This window comes from Puccinia triticina, chromosome 12A, assembly GCF_026914185.1.
Source record: "Puccinia triticina chromosome 12A, complete sequence".
NCBI lineage: Eukaryota > Fungi > Basidiomycota > Pucciniomycetes > Pucciniales > Pucciniaceae > Puccinia > Puccinia triticina.
In genome coordinates, this window is record NC_070569.1 from 5010659 (window position 1) to 5025740 (window position 15082).

Below are 15082 nucleotides of genomic sequence, written 5' to 3' on the forward strand. Positions count from 1 at the left end.
TTGCTGGGGGTTCCCAGAGAGCTGATAGATGACCACCTGTTATGAGCTGTAGCACGGGATCTCATATGTACATAGCTTTGAAATTAATCAAGTCCCTCAAGACTTTGGGGGTGAACTTGCAAAGCAAGCCTCTGTCAGAGGGACTTACCCCTTAGCTCCCCAAACTCATGTACCAAGAATGGATTTTGAAGGTATTTTGTTTAATTTTTCTACAGCTTACCTACCACATCTGCTCCTATATTGTTAGCTCACTTTCATCAGAAGATGCTGTAGAAAATAGTGCAATTTTTTATATCGACAATGATCCCCTCTAGGTTCTGGTGGAGAGCCAACTGTGGAAACAGAGTTGGTGAGCACAGACCCTCTCCATGCAAAATTTATATTTTGGGTGGAGTTGATGTTTTTATTTGGAATGGAAGGAATAACTTCAGCTAAATCAGATTCTATAGGTTGGACAGGCACAAGCCAGTCTTCAGCCTCAGCAAATCTAATCTTGAGCAAATTGTGGAAGCAAGGAATTATACACATCTGAAAATTCCTTCCACCCAAATCTAGAGTCCAGCCCCCGCAAAAAGGGACAATAGGGCGCAAGTCCCTCCTGCCAAGGGCTTTCGGAGGCTTGCTTTGCAAGTCACACGCCCGCAGCAGCAAGGGACTAAGTTTCACAGATCACACTCTCAAGGTTTGAAATGCTGGAGATCCAGACTGTCTCCTCATCCTGAAATCTACCATCTTAAGATCCAGAACCCCAGAACCTCTCTTTCTCTTCACAAGAAAATCCAATTTTGATTGGATGTCCTGTTCAACTTATCTTTTGCCATTCAGTGCTTTTGAGGCAGGAACTGTCCATCAGAGACTACTCTGCTGCATGGCTCTGAAATATAACAGAAGACAACATCCACTGGATGGCTTGGAAATGTCCAACAGATGTTTGAAGGGTGCATGGCTCTGAAATACAACAGAAGACAACATCCACTGGTTGGCTTGGAACTGTCCAACAGATGTTTGAAGGGCTGTCTTCTGGATGGCTCTAGGCTTCAGCCAGGATGAAAAAATTGAATTGCTCAGCTGTCTCAAAGGAAATCCACTGGACACCTGCAGCCACACTTCCTTCACAAAGGCCTCCAGCAGTATTTGAAAATGCATTCTGCCTACAAACTTTCTGGTGTTCCCACTGGTGCAGAAGTCTCAGGATAGCGGATGAATCAAGAGGCTGACTTCAAGATGCAGAAGGTGGAGAGGGATATTCAAGGTTCTGCCCCAATTTCCAGTAGTGGGTTGGTTTGCAAGTTCCTCCGCACTGCGCAGGCGTAGTTCAATTTTCAATGTTTGGTCCAACACTCTGAAGTTGCTCCGCTCCAAAATTTGTTTCTTTTGTTTCTCATAATTGTTTTTCTCTCTTTTACTTTGTGTTGTTTTGAGGTCTGTGCACTTTTCACACGCAAGGAGAGGATGAAACCTTGTGTGGCATGTTCCTCTTGGAGTCCAAGTGATAATTGGCACTCATAGGATGGGTTGGCATGGGGAATTTCTGATCCACAGAATAACCATCAAAGTTTTTGATTGATTTTCAGAGTTTTGAGTATTGCAGAGTCTTCTCCGCCATTGTTTCTTCATTTTCTGGACCTCAATAAACCATCCAAACCGCCACCGGGGGTTCCAAAATTGGTGTATCTCTTAAAATCCAACCCAACCCCAGCTATCATCTTTGATTCATTTTGCACATCATCCATACCAACACAAAGAGCAGCCTAAACAGCACCTTTCTTCCCCTCTCCCGACTGCTGCCAGGGCTCTCCTAGGATGGATGGAGTCCCATAAAATTGTGGTGGTTCATGTGGGTACAGGTTTAAAGAATTTACACTTGGAGTTAGCGTGGGTGGCTGAGCTCAAAACACATTTGGTGACATAAGCACGGGTGGTGATGTCAGAAAGCTCAGGCAAATGCATGTGGAAAGTTGTGCACCCAGGAAAGCAAGTGACCAGGACGGCTTGCGGATTGCGGATTGGTAGTTGGACCAAAGGGGAAGGCAAGAGCTGAACCACAGAAGATCAAAGGCTTGTACTGGATAGAAGCAGCGCAGCAGCAGGTGAGAGGGGGCGGCTGAAGTGGGTTCCATCGGTGGATGGAGATGGTCAGAGACTGAATTTTGGGGGCTAGACAGAGGATGTGGGAGGTCAAGCATTGGAGAGGAGCAGAGCCTTGCAAGGGTTTGAATCCCTTCACTGAGAAAGTTGGTGGGACGGAAGGCCAAAGGCCAGAAGTCTATCAAAAAAAATGTGATTACACTATATAAATGTGAGAAGTTGGTGATAAAAAGTGGAAAGAGAACCTCAAGGTGAAGACCGGCTTGAGAAGAAGAAGAAGAGAGAGAGTTCGAACTTGAGTACAAGATATGTAGAGCAACAAATACTATGTATAAGCATAAATACAATGCTTCTAGTACAATCTAGTTTCAGTAAGGGTGAACCCTGGTGAACCCTTACAAGCCTGGGAGTGTAGCATGTGGATGTCAGGCAGGGATGGTTTATTAGTGCAGATTAAGGATCTTCCAACAACTGCACCTGCACCCTGCACCCATGGGTGGGTACCCGCTGTAGTAGTACCACCAAACAGGTATCACTTGGTGATCCTTAGTGTGGATTTGGGTGGGAACAGAAGTGGAAAAGCATGTTGGGGAGGAAGGGGAAAATTTTCAGGATCTCTTCTCCTTCTACCATCTACCTTACTACTCAAAAATATACTTAAACCTGACAGATGGTGCTTAGAGTATTATAAGACTTGTGATTGCACACAGTTGCAGGCTTGTGCTTACAGAGTGCAGAAATTATCACATGAAAATTATTACTCTAAAGATTGTAAGAATACAAGCCTAGGGGAGCGGAGCTATCCTCACAAAGTGAGGAAAGTGCCGCGAACCACAATAGCTGCGGAAATTGGTAAGCCAAGCAAACCTAAGCAAACCTCTTTCCGCAGCCCAAGCGGAACGCGCGACTGAGTTAACTGATAGCATCGTGTTGATGAAAGCAGAACCAGGCGCAGCGGAAAGCAAGATTGATAAAACAGGTCTAACCTGTCGATCGTCGTTACTAGGAAGAATCTCGGCAAACACCGTAGGTGAGCAAGCTAAAAGAGACAAAGCCAAATAACTGACAGAATATAGCTAAATCAGCATGTTTCTCTTTCCGTAGACAAAGTCGACGAAAGCAGGACCAGAGCTAAAGTCATCCCCAATCCAACATGATCTGAAGGAGGTAAGGAGCCGAGTCTATAAGAATAAAAGTGCAAAGTAGAGAAAGATTAGTTCCTGACGGTTGACTGTGCTAAAGCAGACAACGCGGGCAGGATCGGCGAGACCGAACTAATCCTACGAAGACGCTAGGCCACAAAGTTGGAGAAGTACTCCGGCCAAGTAAGCAGAATGCACCAAGAGTGAATGTGCAAGCTGAAGCTGACAGTTTAACCTGTAACAGACTAAAAGCTGAAGCGCAGCGAAAGGACGCTCAACCTTTTTCATATTTATCTAGACCACGGCCAAGAGGTCTGCTTCTAGGTAAATAAATGTTTCTAATTATTCCCTCTCCTAACAAGTAGACTGCTAGAGAAAGATAGAGTTGTAACAAGAAGAGTAGCCAACAAGAAGAGTAGTTAATGAAATAAATCTTCTAGTCCTTCCAATTCTCTCAAAGATCAGGCTCATGGTGGAGTGCTGGAGATAGGCAGAAATATTGGTACAGACAGGAAGTCACTAATAATCACTCAATCCCAAAACACTGTAAGTACTGCAAGTCCTTCCCTGAACAATCAGTGGAGCAGAGGGCCAAAGGCCAGAAGTTCTATCAAAAGAGTGTGGATTTCAAAAGAAAGACAAGAAAGGCAAAACCATGGTGAAGTGCAGCTTGAGGAAAAAGAGAAGAGAAGTCCATCTGAGCGGGAGTACAAGATGTATTGTGCACAGTATCCTGTACAAGCATAAGTATGTATGTTTCTACTGAGTTGCGTTTGAGTAAGGGTGAAATGTGAGTGAAACTCTTACAAAAACTATCCTTAAAGAAGGGTGGTGTGATGAACAAAAGTGGTCACTGCGTAGAATTGGCAGGAATCCACCGCTCCAAGATGATTCCCAGGTAAAGTTGGGTGATGTGGAGAAACTCCGCTCCGCAGCTCCACCGCGTTTGCAGGGCTCTGGGTGGGATGAATAAAGGAAAGCACGTAAAAATAACAAAGCTCCGCAGATTTAAACTGTCAAAATAAAGCTCTGCCTCATAAAGAAGATAACTCCGCGACAAAAATCCACAAGAACCGCAAGAAAACAGCCGTAAAGCAAGCACAAAACTCCGCAAAGCACAACCGTAACACATAAAGCAAGTCCGCAACGTAAAACCCCGCTCTGCAATGTACGCAACGTAAAAGAAGCACAACAATCCGCAAAGTAAAGTAAACCGTAAAAAGAGAGTCTCTGGGGAGTATGATGATGAATCCTCCCTCCCCCACTGTTGTTTTATAGAGAAAAGGGAGACAACTAAAAGATATCCTCCGCCCACCTCCCACGCACGCCATCCGCTAACTCTGTCCGCACACTCATCATCTGCCAAGCGCTAAACACACGCATGTCATCCGCCAAGCTCCGCTCTCACGCCAACTCCTGTTGTCTGCGCCGCTCGCCTTTGACCGCCGTCAAACTCCTCTCTCTAGCTTCCACGCCCCTGTCTAGCCTATGATGTCAGGATCCCACACGCCTCCCTTCTGGCTGCCACGGCTTCCCCCAATCACCACCTCCACTATCCAGTCCGCGCTGGCCTGCTTAGTCTGAGTCCAGTTCTGCCGTTGAGCTCCGTGAACCGCCGCCTTCAGTTGAGCGCTCCGCTCCGCTCCGTTCCACACTGTTTCCGCACCGTATCCGCACTGATTGCTCTGTGGACAATTTGAAATGTGTTCCAGAATTGATCACCACAGCAAACTTGGTCATTTCTTACCAGTAACATCCTTTCACCAGGGGAGACTTTGATGCACTCTCCAGAGAGTGCCAGAGTCTAATTTTATGTTGTTCTGGGTCTGATTTGAGTTAGATGTGGATTAGGAAATGATTGATAAATTATTCAGAAGTCAATGGGAAGTGTTTCAGAAGTGATGCAGAATTGTCACAGGACCTTGTGCAATGTTGTATAGAACCATTTAATTTTCTAAGGATAAATTAATTACAACCTGTAATGAAATCATAGTTAATCAGTGCCCAATTATTACTCATTTATGGTGAATTTCTGTTGATCAATTTCTCTATTTCAAAGGGGTTCCACACAACGTAAATGTGTCTTGCGGGGGCTTTCATGGCTTTCTGAACAGTATTCACTTGTAATGGAGCTGTGAAAGCCCCCTCCAGTGATCTGTCACCCTAATGTACGTGCGCACACAAAGGTGACATTGGCGAAGTGGAAAAAAACCCACATGCATGTGCATGGAGACATTGGAAAACAAACAAACACAAAAACAACTCACAAGCTTATATATGTTAAGAAGTCAGGTTGCCTAGCTGAAAACTGGGACCACACACCTCCAAGCTTGACTTAACTCATATTTTCACCCTACTTTCATCCTTTTTTTGGATCAATTCTAGATGATACCCGCCTTCTTTAGGTAAATATGCCAATTCAGATGGGCCTTTCCCATCATTCTAACAGGGGTGTAAATGTTGTTGATCTGTGGGAGGCCCAACCTGCAATTTGTAACAAACTTACACACACACATGAAAGTTACGTTAGCAAAGTGAAAACAATGACCACCTTCATGCACATGTAAATAATATGAATTGAACCCCAAGAATTCATCTCAATTAACAAACTGTTCAAATTGAATCATTATTTGATTGTGGCCATTGTGCCTTAGTGGTTTCAACTGCGTTCCAGTTGAATTCTGGATGAATTCTGGATGGTTTATGCATGAATCCAGGATCAGTTTTGTATAACTTGTGGATTAGTTCCAAAATTTTTCATTAATTCTTACACTAATTTCATCAAACGCATCCAGCGCAGTTAAAGAAAAAGGGTACAGTACGGCACTCTCTGGAGAGTGCGTCAAAATCTCCCCTGGTGTTTATTTCTACAATGTACAGTACATCTTCTAAACCCACCACTCTCCCAACTGCACCACAAACATTACACCTGTGAATCTCAGGCACCTTCATCAGTCAAGTACTGCAACCAGCAACACCCCTCTGCCCTGAGTGTCCAATTTGGACTAGTGTGTCCATTGGACACTCTCACTTCAAAAATGGATCAATATTCCTTGCAACACTGCAAATGTTCCAATACAAAGATTTTATTGGCAATACCATGGATTGGAATTTGGATTACTCACCCAATACATGATTTCATCAACTTTGTGTATTGGATTGGAGGGTAGATCCAATAAAAATTATTGAAACACCGGCAAATACAAGCCAATAGCTGGTGTATTGCCCATTACTGGATGTCTAATCCCCATTATTCTCAACAAGGGTATTGGAATGTTAGGCCAATTAAATCCAATCCAAAAATATTGGATTGAATTTCAGGCTGATAAGGAACAACACCATTCCCGGGATCAGAACCGTTATAGCTTTGTTCCTTGTGGTATTTGATTCAACACTGCCAGCATAATTGGCGGGGTTGAGGTTATCCCAGTTAAACTGGGATGAAATCAACCAATTTAAACTTGGTTGATCTCAACTGATGAAACATAAATCCAAGGTCTTGGTTTTATATTCCATTGGATGAGATCAACCCATTTTAAGTTGGTTGAGGGCATCCCAGTTAAACTGGTATGACTTCATCCCAGCCAAATATGCTGGCAGTGCAAGTTGGGCACATATATTGGTTCATCACTTTTACCCAATTAGGTATGTGTTTTTCTCTTGTCTTTCAGTGTAGCTTCACACAACATGCCTATGTGCAAAAAAGACCATCTTTATATTCCAAACAGCTTATAACTACATACGACCTGAAATACCAAAAAAGCCATATTTTGATGCAAAACTGTTTATCTGAGATTTTCATTGATTCTAAATTTTGAAAAAAAATGTTATCAAGCAATTTAATCAATTTGGACACCATATTTTTTGCAGAATCCAAGGATCACTGGTCATATGGCCTCCCTTAATCGCCAAAATTAGGGTGGACAGGCCCGTGCAAAGTACAGGTCATCATGGAGATTTGTATTCCCTCTCAATGACCAGCTGCAACAGAAGTTGAGGAGATTTACATCCCCTTGATGACCGTTACAGCTAGGTCATTGATGCAGAGTTGTAACTCCCTTTGATGAACACCTGTACTGGTCATGGCTCATTGTGGAGAGTTACAGCTCCTCTCAATGACCCAGCTGTACTGGTCATTGGCAGGAGTTGCAAATCCCCCTGATGACTAGAGTACTGAATGGCCATCAAGTTTAACTACAGCTCCCCTTGATGAACAGTCACCTGTCATTGGGGGGATACAACTCCCCTCAATGACTGGTAAATCTGGTCATTGGTCATCCAAGGGAGTTACAAATCAGCTCAATGACCAGCTTGACTGGTTGTCAAGGGGAGCTGTAACAATACAAAAAACAACAACTCTAGAACTACTAGCATTTTAAATGCAGAAGCTCAAAGAAAGGTTGAGTTGATAGTCAAGCCTCTCTCAAAGTTTATTTTAACCAAGGCTGAATGCACAGCAACTGTGAAAATTGCACAGTGACTGTGCATGAAAGGGGATGATTTAATTATGTGGAGTTCCAATGGAAGTTACACTAGAGTATGCCGCATGTCAACTGCTACCAGTTTCTGGAATTTTTCTTGTACTGTAACTTTAAGTACTCTTGACTGGTACCAACAGTGAAACTGGTCTGATACACATATTGAGATTTATCAGTATCAGATGGGTTTTTGGGCCCAATAAAATGTATCAGTAGTTCACTGATCCAATCTGATACATGCAGATTGTGTTGCCAACCTGATCCATTACAGTCCAATACTAAGTGTATTGCTGGGACAGGGAGTTGGATTGAGCGCCAATTGCCCCCAAAGGGGTAATACTTATAAATACAATACCACTGTATCATATATTTTTTGATACAATACAGTTGCGCAAGGCATCCTACTGTACAAGAAATACCCCCAGGGGACCCCCGTCCGGAATTTTAGGGCCGGTTTTTTTGTTTTTTCCCAATTTTTTATGGCCAAAATCACTTGGAAAAGGGGTTGGGATGTGTTGGGATCACGGTGCACATATGTATTACACTCCATGTTTGCCATGAGGGCCCCCAATTGCCCAGCTGGGTCACCTCAGGGCCATTGGAGGTGCTCTGATGTTGGTCGGAGGGCCTCCAATGTTGATCAGAGGTGCAATATCTATGGACTTATAGGTGCAATACACCCATACATATGGGTTTAGCATATGTAAGCTGATATGTATGGCTTTACAGTATGTAGTTAAGCCAATGTCCGTAATTTCAGACCCAAAAAAAATGAAACTTTTTTTTGGCTGGTCAGAAACCTTAGCCCACTTAGAACTGGAATCTACATGATCCAAACAGCTCAAAAATGTCATCTACATGACATACCACTCAAATGACGGGCCGTACATTCAGCCCGCGTCTCAAATATCTTTTTGTGGGCGAGGCTGTACAGTAGGATGCCTTGCGCAGCTGTACATGGTATTTAATTTGCATGTATTAAAAAAACAATACAATACAGCAGTATTGGCAATCCCAGTGTTTTATTGTATTGATTTCACCATTGCCAGTACTAACTAGTCATTTTGAGGAGTTTTCACTCCTTCCAATGACCGGTAAAACTGGCCATTGAGCGGATTTGTGAATCCTGTTGATGGCCTGTGTACTGGAAATTGAGCCTGATGGTAGTTGCAACTCCTCCTAATGACTGGCAAAAGGCTTCATCAAGCAGAGCTTGAACTCCCTTTAATGACCAGCTTTACCAGTCATTGAGGGGAGTTGAAAATACCCCCAATTCCTGGTACTGCTGTGATAATACTTTCTACAACTAGAAAGAGAGGGAAGAAAAGATAAGAGGAAAAAAGGCTTACATAGTGTTGACAGAGGGAGAATGATCTTCAATTCTCTGCCAAGCTAGATTGGGGAGGGGACAGATCTGCCTAAGTATGCAGGGGAGAATGAATGATTGGATTGTACTATGAAACCTTTGTGAAGTCCGTAGTATTCACAGGCTTTAAAAGCAAGCACAAAGTTTACCAGCAGCTGTAGAGACTGTAAAATGAAGATGTTTCTGGTGAGAGTCAAACTCACAAACTCAGATATGCTGAGACACATACTAGTGTGCTGCCGTTACCAACTAGGCTACAGACGCTTGTGGCTGCCAGCTGGGTGGTTGGTTGGTAGTGCTCATGGGTCGATCCAACAGCCCTCCATACTGTGGTGATGCATCATGGTAGCAGACTAACAGACAACTCAACAGCAACATGCATTCAGTGAAGTAATAAATTCTAGATGGCATGATGCTCCAAAGTCAGGGCGGAAAAAACCAGGGTTTGACTTCTGATTTGTTTCTCACATGATGGCAGAAATGTGTCACTCCATTGCAGTAAATGATGTACAATAGAGAGAAACTAGGGAGTATTATGGATATGTTTGGGTAAGATTATCAGGTTAACAGAAGCACATGTGTAGAGTATATTATTATAAAATGCAGCTCAACATGCTTTCATCATGTGGTATGCATGAGGTCATACTGACTTACACTGTGAAGGGGGTTGTATTGGCTTCAACCCCCCGCAGTAAGTTCAACAAGAGGCAACTGATATAATATTGGTCTCTGTGACAAATCCTATGTTGGTGGGGGCTGCAAATACATTAAAACAAATGAATAATGTATTGGTGGGCCTCACCAATACAATATTGGTCTGGCAGACCAATATTAAATTTGACCCTATTGTGGGGGGTTGTAACCAATACTACCCCCTTGGCATTGTTACAGATCAATCCATCAAAATTGTGACTCAATTTAGCAATTATTCCAGAACATATTTCTGCTTACTTGCAAGTTAGCATTGGATGGACTTCAGACTAGAAGAATGATAAAATTACAGTCTGGCACTATCTGGAGAGTGCAACAGATGCCCCCCTTTGAAAGAACACACTTTAAATCACATTTACACATATTTTTTTCAGATAGTGTTTATTTTATCACAAGTACATGTGGATCTCACTCATAGCTTGGCATCCATCTACTTTGGGCCACTTTTACTTAAATAAGAAGATTCTCCACTCATGTAGCAAATCTCTTCATAGGCACAATTTTCTTTCCCAATCTAGATCAAACCAATTGATTTTAACCCAAAGGGGCAATTTGTTTCATCACTTGTACAGCATTCCCAAAAAGTCAAATTATTTCACAACATTTTAAAACCACTCTCAGGCATGATTTTTCCAAGGAGGCTTTTCCTTCCCCTTCTTGCTTCCTGTTTACCCATGCTTGTACTAATGAATTATAATTCATATTATTCAGCAGAAATCATACCAAAGATTGACCTACATCAAGCAACCCTTCTCAAATATTGTCTCCAATCCAAGTTGGACTGAGAAATCTGTTTTATTAAATGAAGTCCCCATTTGGCGTCATTATAACAGGTGGAATAATTGGCCGCAATATAATTTGTGACAAGTCAATTATTTCACCTGAAATAAAGATTCATGATTATGTCTCTCAGCATTTGTCAGTACATGCGTAATAAAACCACCACCAGGATGTCCACCTCCATTGGCCTCAAACCCATCAAAGACAAGAAGAACTCCCATGTTGGTTGGCCTTCCACTCATCTTGCCTCCATCCATCACGGCCTCAAAGCCCTTGGGCTCAACCTTGGACACCCCTCTACATCACACAGCTTCAGGCTCAACCCACTGCCACTCTCTAAGGCCATTTTCAAGCAAGCCTTCAAGCTCTTGAGTTGGCCAATCAATCAGGTATTGTTTTTTCACTCTCCCTCAGCCCCCCCCCCCCCCACCACCACCATCTGCAACAGTCTGACTCTCCCCTTCATCCAGCACACTTACTCAATCTTCCTCTCATCATAAAAAAAAGCTCCTGTTGATGGAAGAACTCAGTCAGATGTAAACATGTGGTGTTTTGCATTCAGATACATGACTGGAATTTCTAATATTTGTTACCTTGTTTCCTGTTGTTTTTTTGGTCTTTTCTTGAGTGTTTGGCGTTTTGAGTTCCAAATCGCTCCTCCTCTCGGACGACCTTGTCTGTGGCGAAGACTTCCACAATTAGGTGTTTGAGGCAATGGCTGGGTTTGTAATTGGCCTTCTTGAGAGATTTCAGGTGTTGGGTCGGGTGGATCTTGGTTGTCCACTGTTGGTTGACCTTGTGAGCTACTGGGTCTGGACTTGTGAGCAGCTGATATATTGAGGTGTAATAATTTTAATTACAGGAGAATGTTTATATCGGTTTGCCAAACACCACCGGTATTTCATTTATATAATTGTGAAATATCTGTGAAATATATTAACGGTTTAACATTAAGCGGACCGACGCGCCCACCAAAAACAAAAAAGGCAGCATTCCGCCCCCCAGATTTGCAATAAACTACAGGTACCAATTGCCCTGGATTGCTTGGCTCTTTAAGCAATTGGCGCCGAGCAAGAGCCAAGCAATGACAAGCAATCATCTACACGCCGCCCCATTTTATACTTTTCCCCCATATCTCAATTCAAGTCAGACAGAAAAGATTATTTCCTTTTCCCGTCCCACTTGCACTGTCACCTTTCCACATGAAATTCATCCCTCAAAAAATGTGAAACTGAGTCCTCTTTGCCAACCTTGTAAATTGATTGTCTTGCCGGGATGGGATTTTTCTCCAATGGACTATGAGACCGTGTCCAGGATAGGATCATTCTCCAATCCTGAATAAGTAATTCCTGCCTCAGTTTGATGATCTCAAGCTGTTTCCACTTCTTTATGTATGTACCCTTCTCCAGGCTGACACCTTTTACGATGTCCCTCCAAGTCTGCCGGGTTTTTTGAAGACAAAGATTATGTGAATTCTACATACATAACAAAATCATAACCGCGCTACAACAAGCGGACCACCACTTAAGTAGATCCCAAAAAAATCTATGTCAACACATGTTTGTTAACTACACTGAATAGGTCTGTAGAGGATCCAACTTGGAAAACGGCCAAATTGTCTGGAAATGTCACTTGTGACAGAGCTACATACAACCATGGAACTCAGTTTCCCATTTTTGGGGGAAAAATTTCATGCAAGGTTATGGATGTGAGAGACAGGGGAATCATTGATTCCAAATGCAGACCTTGCCTATGTTGTGTATTTGTTGGGGTGTTACACCTTCCTGGCATAATATTATAAGGATAACTGCCTGCATACATTTCTTGTATTAGCGGTCAATGAATATTACACCAGCAGTCACAGGGAGGCGTAGCCGCCCATAAACCCTAGTTGCTGATTATATCAGTGACAAATGGGAAGAACAAGAAATCTCCCAGATCTCAGATCACACCTCTCCCATCTAAATTAAGAGCTCCCCATCAAAATTACATGATCTAAATTCTCATGAAGTTTACTGCAGCAAACTTTAAAGCTTATTCAAGAAGATTATGACACACTAAAATAATAGTGAATATCCTAGATTTTATTTACAGGAGGGCAGCCCTTCAAGCACCTGTGTAATTGTCTTTTCATGTTACATATTACATATACCCTCCAAGGTCTGCTTACACTTGTGTGAGAGTTCCACACCATCCTAGGTGGAGACAGTTGGGGGAAGGGAAAAGTGTGCTGTGCACTGCCTTCATTGTGGTCTGGAAAAGAATCCAGATTGGTGAATCAGAAAGATAGTGTTTGGAGGGGGGTATTTGTTCAGTTGAGAAGACAGGGGTGGATTCTTTTGAGGCATAGGCCAAGCATAATCTCATCTACCATGCTGCGGACTTGGACCAAATGGTTCTGAACCTAGATGATGAGACTGTGCAACCCTGTAGATTTAGGCCATGTTTAGCAGTGTGATACTACAAAGCATAATGCTTAAAACACACTACCCTTACAGATTGTAAAACACATTTTTTAGGATAAAATTTTGTAAGTACACTGTCATAAAGCTTTACAGTTTACTTCAAATTGATGAGGCCAAAAAATGTTTTTTTACGTATTTGTAAAGGGAAATTCCACAATTAGTTATTGTGTAGTAATGATGCTGCCAAACATGGCCTTAGTATTTCAACCATCTACCTTCCCTTTTGTTTTCCTTCATCTCAATCATTGCTCCAATCATCACTTAAACTCCATTCACTTGGTCTCAGGTATGCTCCACACTTTCTTCATACTGTTTCACGGCCTCACCCCTCTCATTGTTTTCTTCTCAGGTGTGCCTCCACTATTTCTGAGCTTAATCAGTGTGTTTGTGTTACTCACAGCTACATATTTCTGCTGCATCAGCCTCCCCCTTTGTTGTCCATTAAGAAATTCATACATTTTGGTTACTATGTTCTGGCCACGTTTTCCGGGGTCCTGTCAGTGCTGAATTTTCATTGGATTGATTTCTCTGTGGGAAAGATTGCTTATTGGTGAGACTTACAACCATGAGCTACATAAGTAATATTGCTTGTGAAGACCTCGAGCGTAGAAGGATGAGAAGATAAATATTTACATACATACAAAAATGGATTGAGTGATCACCGACCCACCAGCCTCAGGTATTTGCCGTCTCCGGCTCTGCATCAGATGAGTACTTATGTCCCATTCTGTGACATTCAGCCTTATCCCGGCCGTATGCAGGAAATGAAAGATACGAGTGTTAATCTTGGGTTCCCCAAACTCGGTCAATCATTACTTTCAGCATCTCTTCAAGTTCAACAGTAAAGTAACGGAGATTGGGGAAGAATCCTAGAGAAGAATTTTTTCCAGAGCTTCCCTGCCAATCATCTGGAGATTTGGTGCACAGAGCACTGCGGCCAGGCTGCCAGTCTACACAGGAATTTCGGCCGTCTGACACAACTCTAGCTTAACTAAGCCTCTTGAACGGAGGGTCCGGGGGACCCCGCCCGGAGGGCTCTCCGCAGGAGAGGCTTATGAGTTATGTCTTGATTTAAGCAGGAGCAGAAAGGATCTGCTACACTAAAAATCCCAACCAATATAGAAAAACTGAATACACAGAGCTGTAGGTTCTGTTCTTGCAATCAATTTGAGCCACTTATCTATCTTGTAGCCAGAAAAACAACTCCTGGAGTCCCAAACAAGTGGAGCCTCATTTGGAAGACTTGTGCATTTTTGATCTTTTGAAAAGGTCAACAGATTGAGATAGAAAAAATCTGAGTAGACCAAAATGTAGAGAAAGAAAAGTAGCATAGGGTACAGATAGGGCATATTGGTGGAGAGGCTGGGGGAGGAGCTATAAAAATTTTAAAAACCTCTCAGCCAAATGAACTTTCTGCTCCCGCGTAAAATTTGGGATAATGCACAAGTCCCTCCCTGCGGGAGGGGCGGCTTCGCCGCCAGCCACAGCGCTCCCACCAGGGGGGACTTGTGTTAAGTTAGGACACAACTTGACTGCTGGCCCAACACTGAATCAAAATATTATAGCAGGGAGGCGGTAATCCGAATTCATGATTTGGCCTTGGGCGTGGGAGCTGAGAAGAGTGGAGAAAGCTCTCAAAAATAGGTGCAGATGTGATGGTCGTGGATAGACTATAGTTGTGGATGTTGCGGACGAGCATGAGTGAACAGGTGACCACAATGAAAGGCAGAAAGCCTCCACTTTTCCATTAACCTTTTGATTGTCATCAGGGACAGGTCCTGTCCTGTCCTGTCCTGTCAGTCAGGTCACATGTTAGATTGCAGGCCAGAGGGTTTACTGCAGCTTGGACGATCTGCGTCGATCTGCGAGTCTGCAGATGGAAGACCAACCTGCGACCCACGAGGCAAAGCTTATCACCCCGAATCCTTGCGAATCGTTCTATCATTTGTTATTATTTATGAAATTATGTTAATGTAACTTTGAGAACAGGGGTCCGGCATGTCCGACGGCGGATTTTATGCTTTGCGGGGTCTACAATCCATGTACAGAGAG